The sequence below is a fragment of the Sus scrofa genome, chromosome X (assembly GCF_000003025.6).
Source record: "Sus scrofa isolate TJ Tabasco breed Duroc chromosome X, Sscrofa11.1, whole genome shotgun sequence".
Classification (NCBI taxonomy): Eukaryota; Metazoa; Chordata; class Mammalia; order Artiodactyla; family Suidae; genus Sus; species Sus scrofa.
In genome coordinates this window covers 55194452-55210804 of record NC_010461.5, presented here as the reverse complement: position 1 = coordinate 55210804, position 16353 = coordinate 55194452, and the positions used below count along the sequence as shown (strand labels likewise).

Below are 16353 nucleotides of genomic sequence, written 5' to 3'. Positions count from 1 at the left end.
AGCTGCCGGTCCAGCAGTCCAGGAGGCCTCATGGACTTGCCCAGCCATTCTCTCATCGGACCTCTACAATGGCCTTTGCCAGGAACAGAGAAGAAATGGGGAGCCTCATTTTTCTGGTGATAAAAGTGAGGCTCATAGGAAAGGGAAATGACTTACCTAATGTCACACAACTAAAAATGGTCAAGGACTTGAGCCTTGATCTTCTGAGTCCTGGCACCTCGGGCTGGAAGGAGAAATCCCAGCTCCCTCTGCCTCTGTTGAGATCCCCCACGTTCAGCAGATACACCTGTGCCAAGACCAGTTCGGGGCACAAGAGACCCAGAGATGAACCATATAGCCTCTGCCTTTGTCATCTAAGAGCTACACACCCCAGACCCCAGAAATGTTGGTCTAAGGAGCCAAGAGTTTCTAAGAGCTGCAATGGAGCCACATACAAAGCATGGCAAGAGCACAAAGGAGGGAGGGCTAATGGTGTTTGAGGGGCAGAAGGAGGCTGGGGTCTGAGGGAGGGAGGGTGGGGGCAGAGGAGAGAAAGCATTCCAAGGAGTGGGCTAAGCTCTTGAGCTGGCAGCAAGGTGTTTGGCCTGGAAGGGGGTGGCCCAGCTACAGATGGTGACTTAGCCCAAGTACTGGTCTGCCATTGATGAGCTGGCATGATGCCACCAGCCTCTTTCTTGGGCTTGTTCATCCCTGCATCAGTCTCAGCAATAAGTAGGACAGAGCTCTTAGCAGAGCTGTATCCTCACGGGGTTTCCACATGGAAGAGGTGAGGAAGAGTGGGCAGAAACCAGGCCAGGGTAGCTCACTAGAGCAGAGACAAGGTCTGAAGGACGTGAGGCTGAGTCATCTTAGCTTCTGGGGAGGTGGGGTCACGGTGGAGTCTCTGCTACCAGCCCCTGAGCTCCTCGGTGATTCCAGGGAGTGCAGATTTGACAAGGGTTGCTGGCATGTGTTGGGCACGGAGCCCAGGTGTAGGAGACCGTGCAGAGCAGGCAGGCATCCTGGGGTAGGGGGTCTGAGTCATCAAATGTCAGCCATCCAGAGCAAACCCACTCCTGATCTGGAGTTCTCAACTGCACGGAGGCCTATTCTATCCACTTGACATTCATTATCTCAATGCGTCCTCACGCTAACCCTGTGACTTATGCTGCTGGTGTTGCACAGAAGGCTCAGCAGGGAGCGACCTGCCTCAGGTCACGTAGAAGTAAGTGGTGGCCTGTGTTCCTCCCACTTGCTGCCTAAGCCGAGGCGGCCTCCCATGGTGAGTCCACCAGAAGCAGAGTGCTCTGCTGCTCTGGGTATCAGAGGGGAGGAAACTGACAGGCCCTCCAGGGACCCCTAGTTGATGCTGGTGCTTAATTGGGAGAGAGATGCCTCGTGTGGGCCCTTGCCCAGGGGCACCGAGGAGCCCAGTGGACAATGTCCTGGGTAACGGCTTGACAAGCCAAAAGACACCATTTACACATGGCTGTTTTCTTCTCGCTTTTCATCAGATAATGTTTATTTCTCTTCTTGATTATGAAAGGCACACAGGCATGCCTGTTTCTTGAAAGGGCCTTTGATAAGAGCCGAGGGCAGTACATGAAAGGGCTGCTCCGTGAGGGCCATTCTGCCAGCGCCTACATGCATGTGGCCCGGGTGGGTTTTTGTTTTGTTTTGTTTTGAGATGAGGGGAACAACCAGAGGAGTGGGCGCCTGCCATGGCCCATCGACTCCTTCCCCCAAATAGCAATTCTCACAGAGGCGCTTTTATTCCTCACGCAGGGCCCTTGCTCCTCTTCCGCTCAGGGGCAGGGCCCTCTCTAGACCTTCGAAGGCCCCAGGCACTCTCACTTTTAATGGCTTTACCCCACAGCATATCAAATATATGAAAATGCACCCACATCCCATATTAAATGTAATTTTTGCTATAAACTTTTTCAAAGGATTTTTATAATTCCGCTTTTGAAATGATTTGCCTGTGAGTAACTCGTTTCATTCCCAATTGGTTATGATTTCTTGGTAATCATCATGCATATTTGGGAATTCTTGCAAAGTGAAGAAATCTAACCAACAAATTGTTTTCAAATGTAATGAAATTTTTAGAAATACTAAATTTAACAATTAATGAGGTCGATGTTATGTTTTGTAGACACATAATAGAACATTTATTAATTCTAATTCTGCTGTTTTCTTTTCATATTTTAGAGCCCATAAATTTTCCTGGGGCTTGCACATTCGCACAGGCCCCTGGAAAGCTTGGAGGCCCTGGGTACTACACTGACAGTGCCACATGGAGAAAACGGTCCAGACACAGGACTTCTGGGGTCCCCAAAGAGCCACTGAAAAGAATGAGATCAAGAAGGCCCCAGGTGTCTTCAGGATGGGGCGAAGAGGACAACACAGTCTTACGTGTGCCAGGTCTGTTCTCACTCGTTGTCTCCTAGAATCTTCATGCCACTTTGAGAGCCAGCTGCTATTAGTACTTCTCTTTCACAGATGAGGATGCTCAAGCTCAGAAAGGAGAAGGCACTTGCTCAGGGTAGCACAGCCAATGAGGGGTGAACCAAGGAATTCATTCTTTATCCCTTTAGCCTCGGGGCCTTTTCAGCTGCCCCAGTGGGCTCTACCATAAAGCCAGTTTGAAGTGTTCAGGGAGGCCCATTGCATGCAGATGCATAAATATTAATTCTCACTCTTACTGTAACCAGAATTTTTCTCTCCCTGAAGGAATCTGCTATTAAATGGATAACAACATCCCCACTCCACCACTTACTAGCTGTGTAACTTTGAATAATTTTCCTAAGCTCTCTGTGCCTCATTTTGTTTACCTGCACAATGGGGGTAACAACACTTATCTCAAAGAGCTGTTGTGGGGAGTCAGGAGGTAGACAGGCCAAGCCCTTTGCAGAGTGCCAGATGTACCATAAATGCTCTGTGTTTATTATTATTATTATTCTCTAAGCATCCAAACCCAAGCCATACACTGTGTGAACATTTAAAGAGGAGTCCCTGGGATACTGGGGAACAAAGAGGGTGGTGGGTGGGGAGCCTGAGATTTCAGCTGGAGCTGGGACTTGCACTTGAAAAGGAGAATGTGATCTCTTAGGCTTGGAGGGGCCATAGACACCAACTGCCACCTGCCAGGCCTCTGGGACCCTGCAAGTAAGAGGGGCTCTTTCACACCCAAAGCTGGCTGAGCTATTTTTAGTGACGACAGCAGCTGGCCCCAAGGCCCTCTTAGTTAGCCTGGAGGAGGAAGGTGAAAAGAAGAGGCGGGGAGGGCCAGAGGGACTATGAAGGATTATGTCTGTGGCTGGCTGGGCCCTGTCTGGCCAACTGGTCTTTTCCTCTGGGGCCCATTTTAGTCCTTGAGAGCCCATAGCACACTGGCCAGGCCAATGTGTGAAGGTTTGAACTCAGGGAAATCTGTGGCCAGAGCCAGGGGAGCCAGAGAGGTTCACATCCCTCCTGGCCCAGCTCCTCCTCTTGCAGGCACTGCACAAATCTCTTTCCTTTGCCTGCTTCCAGCTGCCCTGAACCAATCGTTCTGGATGAACCTGAATACTCAGGGCCAGATTAGAAGGACCTCAAGATGTCTCTTTAGGCTACAGTGTCCCTGAGAAAGACAGGGTTGCGGGTCCCAGTGAGGCAGCTAGTCAGTAGCTGACCTGGGACTTGAACTTAAAGGGCTACTGTCTCCTCATCCAGTGCCTTTGCCACTATGTTACCCCTTGGGCTCAATTTGGCAGGCTGTGTGGCCTTGGGCAAGTCCTAAGCCCTCCGGGCCGTGTGTGTGTGTGTGTGTGTGTGTGTGTGTGTGTGTGTGTGTCGGTGTGGCCCTGGGATGAGTGAGGGGTCTAGCCTGAAGGCAGGTGCCTGCAGGGCAAGTATTGGGGACACCTCACTTTGGCTTCCCCAGGGTCCAATGCCGGGTGGTCAAGTGCATCGTGCACAGACCTCGCAGGCACTCATGTGCGCACGCACACATGCTTTTCCGACATTATCTAGGCTAGGGATCACCATGCTGCATGTGCAACCAGTTTGCCTATCCTCTTCGGATCTAGAGACGGTTAAAGCGATTCTAATTACAGCCTGCATTCCTGCTCTGTCTGAAGGCTTTCCCTTTTTCAAAAGGTCTAGTTTTTTTTTTTTTTTTCCTCAGCACTTGGCTTCCTTGCTCCCCCCGCCCCCCGCCTGACTCCCCCAGCACACACCTCATTCTCACGCCCCTTCGTCTCCTCCCCCTTTTCTGGGTTGGATTGTTCAACTTCAGCTTGATTTTCTGCTGTCTGTGGCTTGGCAAGACTTAAGAAAACCCAGTCTCCTCTGGGGGGTGTGTGTGTGTGTACATGTGCGCATGTGTGAGTATGTCAGGATGGTTTGGGGAAATATGGGTGCGGTGTGTTGGGCCTGTGTTCGTGGTATGTGTATGTGGGTGCCTGTAAAAGTGCCCATCCCATGTTTGCACATACGGAATATTTTGTGTACATGCTCATGCTGTGGGTGGGTGGAGGGTTAAGGCCTCTGTGTACGTGCAAGTGTGTACCTGCAGGTAAGTGGTCATGTGTGCCAGGTTGGATGTGTGCTTACATGCTTTGCTTGTTTTGGGTACCACCTTTTCTCCCTCCACAGAGACGCTGCCCCCTGCAGGTTATATGGGAGGCCTACCAAAGTCACAAATCCTAGATCACCCTTGGCTTCCCCATCTCCAGCCCAGCAGTAGGAAGTTGGCAACTCAGGCTCCCCAACATCTTCTGATTTGAACTGATGACCACGCTTTCTCTAAGAAATTCTCATCAATTCCATCAGGAATCACATCCCTGTCTACCTGAATCACTACAGAATCCTAGGCCTCCTTGACCTTCCATCATCTTCCCAACTCTAATGCCTTTATTGTTCTAGACATTGCTTAATTTGGGCCATATCTTGCATTCCTTATGAGCTGCCCAAAGTCTTACACTCTGCCTTCCGGTACCCGTGGTCCATAGTCAGCCACTGTTCCCCTCCCTACACTTTCAATCTCTTAAGATCATTTCCTTCATTCCTATGCCCTGAGGACAACTCTACTGCAACTCCCTCAAGTGGGGTCTCTATGTTTCTCCCATGCCCCACACACTTCTTGGGAGGGAGGTAGGGACAACATCTTGCTTGTTTCCCATGACTGCCTCCAGACCATTTGCCTTCTTTACTCTTTCCAAAGCCATGGGTCCTCCTAAGACTGTCTCATCCCCTAGCTCTTTTTGAGGTTGTCATTTTTGCCCTTCTTTGTCAGTGCCCTCCATTCACTGAGATGACAGTAGGCTGCTCCATGCTTCCTTTCCACTTCCTAATCTTGGCAGCATTCTTGGAAAATTCTTCATCAACACAGATGACCCACGTGCCACCCTGGCTTCTCAATTCCTGGAGTTCATCACCTCCATCAATCTGGTCCTCCACCTCATCTCAGCCTCCAATTCCCAAGGCCATACCCTTGACCTTACTGTCCTTATTAACTGCAGCACTTTCAAAATCTTGATTTCAACCAACCTACCTTTGACCCCCATCTCTTATTCTCCCCTTTTCTTCTCTCTAGTACCCTGACTCCAACAATGCTGCCTCCTCATTTAGGCCTCCAACTCATTGGCCCTACTATTTCATCCTCACCCACAGGCTTCTCTGGCTTCTGCCCCATCTCTTCTGCTTCCTTCACCATAAAACCTCCCCAGAGGCTTTCTACATGTGAAATCTCTGCTTCCTCACAACCCATTCTCACCATCCCAGTGGACTTCCATCTCCACTGAAATTGCTCTTGTGACCCCAGCTTGTGCTCCAGTGACCCCCACCTTGCCAAACCCAGTGATCTGTCTCGCCTTTCTGGAATTCTCTCTCAAAAGCATCTGCTACAGTGGACCGTTCCCTCCTGGAGAAAATCTCTCTTGGTTGCTGGTTTTCCTCCCATGTCTTTATTTGCTCTTCTCTGATTCTTTGCCGGCTCCTTCTCTAACTGTTGTAGCACAGATGATTGCATTAATGCCAGGGATTTGGAATGAGTCTTAGAGCTCTCTTTTCCTCTACCTGTACTTTCTTAGCAGATGGTCTCATTGAGCCCTATGGGTTTAAATACCATTTAAATGCCAACACCTCCCCCGAATTTGCATCTCCATCTCTGATCTCTTCCCTAAACTCCAGGCTTATGCATCTAACAGCTTGGTTCGGTGGATAAATCAAGGATTCTTTTGCGGCTGTGGTATATTTCAGATGCCCGCTTGGACATCCAAGTGGAGTATGGAGGAACCATCCATCTGAGGTCATCAGAAAGAGCCTGACACCTCCACTGAAGCCCAGACTGCCTTATTTAATTACTGAGTTGAGATCCACTTCTCTCTGTGGCAACCAGCCTAGCCTAGGCCACCACCATATCTCATCTGCTCTAGTGCACCTGGACTTCCCGCTTCTACCTGTGCCCCTCAAAGACCCATCCTCCTTGTAGCAGCCAGAGGAATCATTCTTTTCATTTTTTCCCCATGCCTGTAGCATATGGAAGTTCCTAGGCCAGGGATCGAGCCCACACCACAGCAGTGACAAGGCCATATCCTTAACATCTAGGTCACCAGGGAAGTCCAGAGCAATCTTTTTTTTTTCCCCTGGCCACTGCCTTGGCACTTGGAAGTTCCAGGCCAGGGATCAAATCCGTGCTGCAACTGCAGCAACGATGGATCCCTAATCCACTGCACCCACTGCATTGGGCTGGGATCGAACTGGCGCCGCCACAGAGACAGCTGGACCATTAACCCACTGTGCTTCAGCAGGACCTCCCAGAGCAATCATTCCTAAACCCAAATTTGGTCATATTCTTAAACACATTTAAAACCTTCTACTGGCTTCTCACCACTCTTAGAATAAAACTCAACTCTTTACCATGACGTAGAAGGCCTTATATGATTTGATCCCTTTCTAGCTCTTCAGCTTCAGCTGAGAGCCCTTTTCTCTCCCCTGTTCATTCTCACCTCACTGCCCTTATGGTTTCTATTCTCTCTCCCTCAAGTCCTTCCTGCAGTGCCTTACAGGGCTCCTTCTTGTCAATCAGCCTCAGTCCAAGCATTACCTCCTCATCAGGGCTCTCCCTGACCACTCAAACTAAAATAGCCTCCCTAACATCACAATGACATCAGCCTGCCTTAATTTCCCCACATTTCCTGCCCCACTCTGGGGCAGGGTATGCTGTATGCTGGACTTGACCGTGAGCCTCTTTTTCTCTCGCTGGACTCTAAGGTCCCTGAAAGCAGGGACTCTGGGTTGTTCACTGTTCTGCATTTAGTGCCCTGAAGTGGTGCCTGGCGCATACTTGGTGCCCTACACCTGCTCACCAGAGGAATGAATATGCACATACCTGCTTCATTCAATTGAGTTTTCGGGAGGGCCTCTTGTGTGGGTAAGAGAACCGCTTGGTTTCAACAGGCGCACATATGAATGGTACGCGGGGCCGTCTGGGGCCATCCATGAGCCAGGAGGAGGGGTAGCTCCATGTGGCACAGCACCGGGAAGCCAGTGCTGGGCGGGCGTGACAGGGAGCCAGCTGAAGGGAGCCTGCTTCTCATCCATTGATTGCATTAAAGCCAGGGATTTGGAATGAGGCAGATTGGGTAATGGGTGCTAATTCAGTCCAGGTTTCCCACAAATGCATTGCTGAGAAGCGGAGTGGGGAAGGATGAAACAGACAGATTGGGAGAGAGGCAGGCAGCCCCCAGAGCCAGAGCAAAGGTGAGTTCCAGGTGGCCTGGGTGAGAGCAGCTTTGACTGAGGGCAATAGAGCACTCCCCCTGCCATGTAGAGTCTCTGTGCTTATGTCACTCTTGTCTGGGCCCTGCTTCTGTTGGACAGGGGGGTTCTCTTCCTGTAGATATCACTTCTCCTTCCCCAGGGACAATCTAGGCAGGGTATATGAGTAGGGGTGGGAGAAATATTGTGTCATCTTCTCATTGTGTGGCCTTTTGCTATTTATTTCCCTTGTCAGTGCCTCAGTTTCCCCATTTATGATAAGGCTAAGGTAACTGCTAGCCCAAAAGGGTGTTGTGAGTATTTAAACAAGACAGAACGTGTATAAGTGGCCACTAGTAGCGGATATGTAGTTGGTTCTGGGTTGCCTTGGGTGACTAGGGGCTTGAAGGTGGTCCTTCCTTCTTCTAGGTGCTCTGTCCTTGGGGCACATGTTTCTTTTTCACTCTGAGCTCTAGCTTTAGACTAATGTAACTTTAGGGAAATGGAGCTGAGATGGAGCCTCAGGTCAGAGTGTGTCACAAGTCGCACTTGTGTCAGCACGGACCTCCTCGTTTGAAGCCTGACCAGGCTCTGAAGCTTTGTGAATAGCTACTGCAAAGCAAATATGGATTCACTGATTCTCTCTCCATTACAAGGTATATTTGCTGTGCAGACACAGCTATGGAGAGGCGAGGGAAGAAGGTAGATGGAAGAGTCTAACTATCCAGGTTCCAGTCATGGCTCTACCATTTCCTGGCCCTGGAACCCTGGGTCAGTCACTTCTCCTTTCTGAGCCTTGGTTTCCTCAGCCTGTAGCATGGAGATACCAATGCCAAAAGGAGCTAGAAGGCGTGAAATACCTCGTCATAGTAGGTGCTCAGTGGATGGTCACTGTCCGCCATTTCTCCAGCTTCAGAGGGACTCGTGGAATCAGCAGCTAAGTTTGTGGTTGAACATGTAAGCCTTTTGGACTCCAGGAAGAAAGCCACAGAGACCTGGAGTTAACCAATTGGGAAAGCAAAGGGCAGAGTTTAATTCAGGAAACAAAAGGAGGTCAGGGCTGGGTGAGATGAAACTCTTAGGAAATCAGAGGCCTGAGGAGGAACCAGACTGGCCCAAGGTCATGGATTCTGGCTGCGCAAGACCAGAAGCCAGATTGCCTGCCTTCCCTGCTATGTCTGAAGGGTTGGCAGGCGCCATCATGCATCTCCACCAGCAGTCGAAGCCAGGGCCACGGAGGATGGAGGTGTGATCTAGGAGAGAACACCTGGTGCCTTTAGGGGCCTGAAGGAAGCAGCCTCTGTTTCTAGCAGACTGGGAGAAGGGATAGCAGCCCTTTGTGTCTCAGCTGTAACTTAGGACACTCTAAGCGAGCAAGCTCTCAGCTCCCTGTCTTAGCCCAGGCCCCAAATACCTCCTCCAGGTGCCCCCTGCTTGGCCTCAGAGGCCTGAGGAGGGGGAGATCATGGTGACAGCTGCCGGGCCATGGGCTGCTGGGCCATGGGCTGGCGGACGCCAGGGTGGGGTGGGAGTCGGTGGGGGGGGTCAGCTTAGAAGAGGGCCAGCGGGCAGGAGCATGAAGAGGAAGTTCACAGTCTGCGGCAAATGGATTTCAAGGCCCTGTTAAGTGGAAAAGCCTCCAGGAACGTGGCAGAGAAAGGCCCCTGTCTTTGGAGAGGGGCTGTGGGGCTGGGTGGGGGTGCCTTGGCAGGGGGAAGCTGAGCCGTGTGCTTTGTGTGCGATGGGAGGAGGTGGGGGGAGGATGGGGGTTGCTGAGTGAGGCTGGGGCCTTGGGATTGACGTCTGGTTGGGGGTGAGCTCCAGTCACAGCTCCAGCTCTGGAATCCAGGGACTCAGTCTTGGTTCTCAGAGGCTGCAGGAGCTCAAGCTGACAAGAGATAGAACTGACTTGTGTCTCTCAGTCCCCAGGCCCATCTTGCTAGCCATCCCCCTAAACGGGCTTGTGTCATAGGCGGTACAGAGAGAGCTCAGATGCCATGCCCACCCTCGCAGAGCATAGGGTCTGAGAGACTGATCAGTCTCATGGACACAGCACTTTATTGTTTCCAAGACGCTTGCCTGTTTATGCCCATAGCAAAGCGTATGATGTAGTCTGGCAGGATGGAGAAACTGAGGCTCAGAGAAGGGAAACGATGACCCAAGCCACATGGTAACGGAGAGGAAAAGTCTTGGCCTCTTTCTGCTCTTGCCTTCCTGGGCAACCCACAAACTCCAAGCCCTCCCTGAGCCCTAGGTTTTCCATTCATGTAGGAGACCCCTGTCAGACGGACAGGCTATGTGGGAGTCCTCAGGCCCAGAAACATTCTTAGCCCGGCAGGGCAAGGTGTTCTTTTGGTCAAAGAGCAAAGCTGCCGTGTTCTTGGGCAGGACAGCCAGCTGTGTAATGACCTGTTTTTCTGATGCCCAGTTGAGCCCTGGAAGGAGTCGTGGTGGAGAGGGGCTATGGAGCCAGAGAGGCAGTGACCAGGGCCATGCATGCGGCTCAGCACAGGAGGAGGAGCCTCAGGCCCCTTTCCCAGCCAGGCCCCCTGCCCTTTGCCTGGCCTGGCCCCAGGCACAGGGCCCAGCCAGCTGTCCCAGGGCGGGCAGGCTAGCTACATTAGCAAATGTGTTTGCGGTTATGGGCCACTCCCGAAAACAGAGAAGTGTTGCACGAGGGGGAGGCGGGGGGGGGGGGTGGTGTGGCGTATTGAAGACAGACCAGGCTCTGGTTCCCAGCTCTAGCCAGGGAAATCAGAACCAGGCTGGACTTCTGGCCCCGACCTCCCCCCGCAACCTCCCTCACTGTCCCCTCCCAGTCTCCCTGGCCTGGGGAGAGGGCTGGGAGTGGCCAGGCCTCAGCAGTGGATGAAGCCCAGGGAGGGTTAACCCCGTGCTGCTCGGGATGGGCTGCCTTTGGGTGTCAGTGTAGAGGTCTAGGTGAGCTGCGTGTATGCAGTGGGGGGGGGTATAATTCCTGCACCCACCCTCTCACTCTAAATAACTCTCCCTCCCCTGAGGGAGGCCCTGCCTCTGAGGTAGACAGAGCAGATGAAGGAGACAGCCCTCAGCCTGGATCTGCAGTATGCACGGCAGAACAGGAGAGAAGATCTTCCTGCTCCATCTTTCTTCCACCGACCACTCTCCATTCCCCCCAACCTCAGACTCAAAATGGTGTGGATGGGCAGGAAGAGTGGTGCTTTCCCTAAAGTCTACAGGGAGGCTGCTAGGACCCAACCTTGTGGACTTCATTCCAGAGCTAAGCCATTTTGTCACGGAAGGGGAGACAGGAGCTGGAGACGGGGTGAAGTAAGAGAAGGTAGGAAACTTGGAGGAAAGAGTAGGCAGAACAGGTGGGGACAGGGCAGGAACTGCTTGGGGTGAGGTATCCTGCAGCCCAGTGTATTTCAAGGTAATAGTTTTAGCGAAGATAGTGATGACAATAGTACTAGTAGATCCTTAGCATCCCACACTGACTGGGTACCCAAGAACGCAGATCAAGGGACTGAGGCTCACTCAGAGAGGTTCAGTTCTCATCTAAGGCCACATAGCCAGTAAAGAGCAAAGCAAAGCTAAGAACCCAGGCTCTGCAAACTGCTTGCTTCCTTGAAGGAGGGCAGGCTGAGGGTTAGATCTCAATAAGAGATCTGGCACTTACGTTGTATCTTTCAATCTAGGATGCCACTCCCTCTCTTGTCAGCTTGGCAAACTCCTAGGCCTCTTTCAAAAGCTAGCTTAAAAGTTCTGGCCCAGCAAGCCTTGCCTAGCTCCACATACGAGGCCTGCCCCATAGTGTGCCCCATCCTTGTCCCAGCCACGTTGCAGGAGAATTTTTTACTCCTCTAGATCATCAGCTCCTATAGGGCTGGAGCTGATCCTGAGAAGCCTGTCGGTCACTGTCAGCCTCCTCCTTTGTCCTATGACTAGAATTTTTTTTTTTTTCTTTTTAGGGCTGCACTAGAGGTATGTGGAGGTTCCCGGGCTAGTTGTCCAACCCGAGCTACAGCTGCTGGCCTACACCACAGCCACAGAAACGCAGGATCAGAGCCCTGTCTGATACCTACACCACAGCTCATGGCAACGCCAGATCCCCAACCCACTGAGCGAGGCCAGAGATTGAACACACAACCTCATGGTTCCTAGTCAGATTCATTTCTGCTGCTCCATAACCTGAATTCCATAGAATGGTTTTACTTATTTTTTGTCTGAAACATGGAGGATCTTAGTGTTATTGGTTATAAACACAGGCATTTGGCATCAGATAGACCAGGGTTCAAAATCTGCTTCTGCCACTGTCTAGACGGTAAGCTGCATGCGGGTGGTCACACCTGTTCACTGCTGCCGAGTTCACAAAAGCCTGGCATGGCACAGGCACTCTGGCAAGATTTTTTTCAGCTCTGTCAGCCTCAGTTTTTCTGTTTTGAAAATGGAGAGAATCCTCTTGGCTCACTTCATCGGCCTATTGTTGGGAAAATTCCAAGGCCCATCAGAGCAGGTACTCCAGAGTAAGTCCCTTTAACCCTGTCCTACCCCCTGAGGCACGGGTGGCCAAACAGAGGGGCTGCCCTCTCTGGAAAGAATCCAGGGGATGAGGTGGCAAGATGTTTCCAGCATCTTGACTATCCCTCTGAGCTTTGGGCCAGAAGGCCCCCTCACGTACCACTGGGGGCCCCTGGCTACTGTTTTATTTCTGGCAGCAGCTTAGGGATTGGGGCTCTGGTTTGTGGCCAAGGAGGGCCGTGGCACCCTGTTCCCAGCATACTGGGGAGCCAGGGCCGTGGGGACAGGGTTCAGCTGAGGAGACAAGCAGAATGGGGCTAGGGGAGAGCAGACTCTGACACTTGCCCTCCCCTCAAGTGAAAAGAGTGACTAATATGTGTCCAGCCCTTTGCAAAATGCTTTCTCACCTTGGGCCCTGTCAGATGCCCTATTTTACAGATGCAGTTGACTGAGGCTTTTGAGAGCTAGAGGGACAGCCGTACAGATACTGAGCCAGTAAATGACAGGGTTAGAATTTCTGCCCAGATGCATCGGTTTCCAGCCCTCATGTGCTCCCCTCTGCTGTCTACACAGGGCCAAAGGTAAAGGCGGCCAGACCCACTGGGCACCGGGGCTGACCCTCACCTGGGGATGCAAATGTGGCAACCCCAGCAGGCCATGTGGGGGGCCCCTCCGAAATCAGAGGATGAGAAGGGGATGATAAGTGGGAGAAGGTGCAGGAGCAGTAGATGGATTGCAGTGGGTTCAGAGGCAGGCAATGAAAATGATTACGGGAAGAGAGGGATTAATTTATAAAACAAGATTAGATGAGCAATACTGCCTTGCTGGCTAAGGGACAGCTAGAGGGTGGGAGCTGCGGAGGGGTGGTTGTGAAGGTTGGGGAGGTCAACTGACTCAGAGGGGCCCACCAGTCCTGGAGGCTGAGCTGCAGCCCCCACTGGGCTGGACTGATGCCTGCCAGGATGCCCGCCAGGGTCCCTGAGTACCCAGCAGCCTCTGCTCCCAGGAAGGCCCCAGAAACCCACTCTGGCTTTCTGCCCTGCTGCTGTGGAATGACACAGGGGACTCATCTGGATGGCCAGCAGGACCTTGTGAGGATACTTCATGACAATTTTGAGAGGAGGGGAAAGCTTCTTTCTGTTGTATAGATGAAAAATCAAAGGCCAGAAAGACTAGTGACCAAAGTCAGGACTCTGTCCCACCAGAGTCCAAGGTTATTTCACTGTCCCAGACCCTCCAGGGAAGGACTCCAGTCATCCTTTGGCTTCCAGTGTGGGCAAATTTCCTCTGTCTTCTACTGAAAGGTGAATTTACCCATTCGATTCCAGTGGGTGTTTCTCTTGGGTCCTAAGCACTGCACTTGTACAAAGTTCTTTCTTAGGTATGAGCACAGTCCTTCCTGCTGTGTTTCTGCCCCTGGTCAGTGAGATGGGTTGTGGAGGGGAGAAAAAGAGAGAGACATAGACAGAGTGGGGGGGAAGATGAGACAGAAAGAGAGAGAAGTAGGAGGAAGAGATTTATTGCCCATCTACCATATATCATAGATTCTCCTAGCTGTTTTCACCAATTTCAGGAGGCCAGAATTGATTTAAGTGTCACAAAACCTCAGGGCAATTTTATAATGTAGATTTTACTATCCCTGTCTCACAGAGAAGAAACCGAGTTTCAGGAGTTCCCTGGTGGCTCAGCAGGTAAGGATCCATACATTGTCGTTGCCGTAGCTCGGGTCACAGGTTCAATCCCTGGTCCTAGAACTTCCACATGCTTAGGCCGTGGCCAAAAAGAAAAAAAGAAAGTCAATTTCAGTGAGGGATAATGATTATCCCAAGCCCTGGCAAGTGAGTGATAAAGCTGTGATTTCAACCTTAGATGGGACTCCTAAGCCACCATCCCAAATGTCTGGATCTGGGAAGAGACAAGTGAGAGCTTCGGTGATTTGGTCAGCAGTTTGGGAGGGGACCCAGCCAGTGCTGAGAGGTGAAGAGCTGGTTAGGTGGCTTGGTGATGGCCAGTAGTACAACTGTCCAGGAATGTCTGTGGCAGTGTGAAGTGGACAGGGAGGGAAGGGGAAGGGCCACGTGGGGTTAGGGTCTGGGGCCTGGGTGCTGGGTACAGATGCTGCCAGGAGCCTGGCCACTCCTGGCAGAACCTGCCTTGCCTTTTCACCCCTCAAGACCCCAGGCCCGTCCCTTCCCGATTACCCCCCACCTCCTACACTGTGCCCCTACTCTAGACAGAGGGCCTGCCACTGCAAAACCCTGGGGCCATCTGCCCTTCAGAGCTTGTTGTTGGCGCCATATGGGGTCAACGGCACCCCAAGCTGTGACTTAGAGATGATGTCTTTGCAGGCCTGCCCGCCCCCTCCTCTTGAGCGGAGGTGGGTGAGGCTAGGAAGAGAGGAGAAGGTGGGGGAGGGGAGGAGGAGTGGTTTTCTTTTTTTTTCCCTCAGGCAGAAATGAGCTCATGTTTTGTCTAATCTAAATTCTGTCAAGCAAGCGAAAAGGAGAGAGACAGAGAGAGAGAGAGAGAGAGAGAGAGAGAGAGAGAGAGAGAGAGAGCTACAGAGTTAATAAAAAATCTGCCAAGCACATGTTCTTTCCAGCTCAGAGACAAACCAAAAGAAAAAAAAAATACTGGGAGAGCTGAAAGGACAGACCAGACGGGGAATGTGTTTTCAGCTCACACAACTTCCTCTTCACTTCAACCAGAGAAAATTCTACCTCGAGTCAAACTCCCTGCTCACCCAGCCGGCCAGTGCCCTGCTCTGTGCTTGCGGGAGTCGGGGAGGGCCTGGCCCCCAGGAGAGAGTCCATTGGTCCTCCCAGCCCTTTCGGCTTTTTAGTGATGAGGTGGAAGGGTCAGGGGCATAGAACACAGAGGCCAGTCCTTGCCAGTCCCAGGCCACACTGCTTAGCAGCCAGTGGCTAGGGGACACCTTCCCAGCCCCTGAGGAAAGCCCAGGCAGCCCTCTCAGATTGAGGGCCCCCTGGGAAGCAGGTGGTGATTGAAGAGGAACCAGGAGGTCAGAGCTGACAATGCACTGACTTTCATGGGGCCATCTTTGCTCCCTAAGCCAGCAAGGCTTGGGGAAAGTGACTTGTCCCTCGGCAGCCTTCCCACCCCCTTATCCCCTCCCTGCCCATGCTGCCTCCTGTCCCGCCTCCCATGGTTTTGAGAAAGGCTGGCAGTGCAGGACTGGAATGTGAATTCCTAGGGGGAGACAGGGAAGTGAAGGCAGTTGAATTGGCCATGCTGAGCAAGACGTTTAGCAAGCCGAGCAATAATAGAGCTTTCATAGAGATGGCCAACCTTGAGTTCTGAAGCTATTTTCCACCCGCAACCCTCCTTCCTCCCGCCCTGAGCCGCCCCAGCTGAGAATCCTCCTTTGTTGGGCTGAAGCCTGGGGAAAGAGGGGCTGGGCTTTGCGGAGAGGCCCCCAGGCCAGGCTGACTGGGCTCCCTGTTGTCTGGGCGGAGTGCATCTGGGCAGTGGAAGGGACCTAGGGCCAAGGCCAGGGCCAAGAGAACCAGCCATTCCTTCCCAGAAACCCCCAGGGCATGGGCTTTGCCTCTGCTCCTGGGCGCTGAGTGATGTTTGTGGGCTGGCATTTCCCAATGTTCCTCAGTGGGAGTGTTCTTGAGGGGACACATGGACAAATGGTCACTCTCTGTCAAGTACTCTGGCCAGAGAAGCCTGCCCCAGAGCCACCTTTCATGAGAGAGCAACAGGCAGATAGACACGGGAGAAAGCCAGGAAGGATCCCAGGCTCTGATTCTGAGGGGCTAGGGCTGAGGGTGCACAAAGACTGCATGAGGAGCAGGAGGTGGCCAGGGGTGGGGGGGACGAGGCTGGGCCGGGGCTTGGCCTGGCCGGGCAGGGTAATGAGATCCAGCTGGGCGGGAGCAGGAGGAGGAGGAGGAGGAGGAGGAGGAGGAGGTCTCCTTTATCTCTTGCTCCTTGTTCTCAGGGCCCACGTTTTTTAATTTGTGTTGGATAAACAATATGGGATTGTGTACCCAAAGAAGCTCTAATTATCCCCTGAGGTTGTGTTTCCTTAGAGGAAATGAACTGGGCATGGCATTCGCGCTGGATCGCAGAAACGCACGAGCCCAATAGCTTCCAGATTGCTGCTCA

At 52.3% G+C, this 16353-nt stretch overlaps 1 long non-coding RNA gene across 1 annotated transcript in view; it reads left to right on the top strand.

The window, feature by feature from the left end:
* The window catches only part of LOC106506983, a 42353-nt gene extending 39455 nt beyond the window's left edge, over positions 1–2898 (top strand). The window contains exon 6 of the long non-coding RNA XR_002340616.1: positions 2188–2898. This is a non-coding gene — a long non-coding RNA (uncharacterized LOC106506983). The remainder of the gene's footprint in view (positions 1–2187) is intronic.